Below are 2,500 nucleotides of genomic sequence, written 5' to 3'. Positions count from 1 at the left end.
TTCTTCATTCGGTCTTCGTCTCCTCTTCTTCCTCCTCTTTATTTGTTCTCCTTCTCTTCTTCTTCCTCTTCATTCGTTCTCAGTCTCCTCTTCCTCTTCTTCCTCCTCTTCATTCGTTCTCCGCCTCCTCTTTTTCCTCTTCTTCCTTCGTTTGCCTTCTCTTCTTCTTCTTCCTCTTTCTTCTAGTTCGTTCTCCTCCTCTTCCTTATCCTCCTCCTTTCCTCTTACTTCTGCATCCTGTTCTTTTTCCTCTACTGTATCTTTTCTTTCGCTCTCTTCTTTTTTTTTGTCTCTACTCCTCCTCTTCTAATTCTTCTTCTGCTACTCTTCCTCCTTCTCCTCCTCCTCCTTCTTCTTCCTTCTGCTACTCTGCCTCCTTCTTCTTCTTCTACCCTCCCCCTCCCCTCCCCCTCCTCCTCCTCCTCCTCCTCCTCCTCCCTACCCTTCCCCTTATTCCCTTCCTCCTCCCCTCCTCCTCCTCCTCCCCCTCCTTCCTCCTTCTCCCCTCCTCTTCCTCCCCCTCCTCCATCTCCTCCCCAGCCTTCCCCCTATTCCCTCCTCCTCCTCTTCCTCCCTCCTCCCTCCCCTCCTCCCTCCTCCTCCTCCTCCTCCCTACCCTTCCCCTTATTCCTTCCTCCTCCTCTTCCTCCTCCTCCTCCTCCTCCTCAGGTGAACAAGAGGAAGGGAACGCCCCTCCCCCCCCCCCCTCGCCGTCCCGTTCTTGGAAGTAGAGGGACAGATTTTCGCGCCGAGAATAAAGGTGATGTGTAGCAGGGCTGTGTGGCGCGGCGTCTGCTTGCATGCGCGGACTCGGAGGGGGAAAACAGGGACGAGCATTCGCCTGTGCATTCCTGTACACGCACGCGCACACTCGACTCTCGGACACATGCGTACATACACACTTATCTCACACATATACACATGCACACACATTCACTTCTCAGACACGTGTATACGCACGCACATGCGCCCACACACACACACTCACCATACACGTGCACGCACGCACACACTCACCACATACCTATACACACTCTCCTCTCAGATAAATGTATCCGCGCATACATGCATACGTACACGTAAACGCGCCCGCACACTCACACACACACTTACGCACACCTACACACCCACCACATATATACACTTACAGGCATACTTCTCACGAGAAAACACCACCACAAACAGAAGAAATATGAGGAGGCAGCGACATGTATGCCTCGTTTCGCCTGCGCATTCCTCACAAAGCGTCCTGTCGAGTTATTTCGGTAACGAGAGCTGTTTCGGGCCGAGCGCTTCGCCCAGAGACGCGGCTTGTAAATACGTGCGCCTCTTGGCAGGCCGTGAAAGATGGGGCGCGCTCTGCCTGTGTCGTCGGCGAGGGCTTCATTCTCCTGTGTGTATTGTGCGTCTGTGTTTCCGTATTTCATGGCGTTCATTAGAAACCCGTCGGTTTAGAATATATTTATAGATTTATTGAACTTTAATTTATTCGAAGAGCGTGATTACATTTCTCGTAATTAAACGCTGTCTGATTCGGATCCTTGCCTCCCTGCTTGCTCTGATAGACAGCCGTGGTATAATCCTCAGATCGCCAGCCCGAGTCAGGAATGTCTGGTTCTTGGCCGGACGAGGAGGACGGGAAGGGCCCAAGTGATGCCTACAGATACTACCTTTGTCGACTGCGGTTTCTCCAAAGGCAAATCATTTACTTGCTTTGGCTTGGTTTGAGGGCTTTTCCCGAGTGTTGCGGCTTGGGATTCATGCTGTTCGTTTCGGGGGGATGTAGTCGTGTGTTGTTTTCGGTGAGTATGAGCCACACTCGTTCGTTCTCTTCTTGTTTTGGGACAGGGGATCGCTCGCGGTTCGAAAGGAGAGTTTGCCGTCATGAAACAAAGGGAGATTTTCCTTTGTTCACCAAGAGACATGAGATCTCTTGTTGGAAGTCACGCTCCCCCTCCCCCTCCTCCTCCTTCCCCTCCCTCACCCCCCTCCTCCTCCCTCCCGAGAGACGCTCGCCGCCATCCAGGGTTTACTTAAAATCGCATTAAGGATGATATGATTTACCCCCCGACGTGGGTGTCTAGGATCTAGCCCCTCCCCCCACCCCCCACCCCGTCCCGCCTTCGAAGTTTTTGCCTTCTGTTCCCCTTTCTCCTTCCTCTCGCACCCTCTCGACGCTGTTCCCCTGTCTTCTGCTTTTCTCCTTCCTCGCTTCCCCTCACGCCTCTGATTTGTTTCCCCGCTGTTCCCTTTCTCTTTTCTCTTGCCTTCCCTATTTCCCCACGCTCCCCTTCCCTCTGTTTTCTATTTTCCGTTCTTTCGACTTCCCCGCTTTCATTCGTCTCTCTCCCACCTCAATGTTTTCCCCTCTGTTTCTCTTCTTCCTCTCTCCTTCCCCGCTTTTCCTTCCGCCTTAGATTTTCCCCCTCTCTTCCCCTTTCCCCTTATCCTTGCCTTCGCCGTTACCTCTTCCCCTCTCTTTCGCCTTTCTCCCTTCTCT

This window comes from Penaeus vannamei, chromosome 15 (genome assembly GCF_042767895.1).
Source record: "Penaeus vannamei isolate JL-2024 chromosome 15, ASM4276789v1, whole genome shotgun sequence".
Lineage (NCBI taxonomy): Eukaryota > Metazoa > Arthropoda > Malacostraca > Decapoda > Penaeidae > Penaeus > Penaeus vannamei.
The sequence above is the reverse complement of the archived record's forward strand: the minus strand, read 5'-3'. Positions refer to the sequence as shown.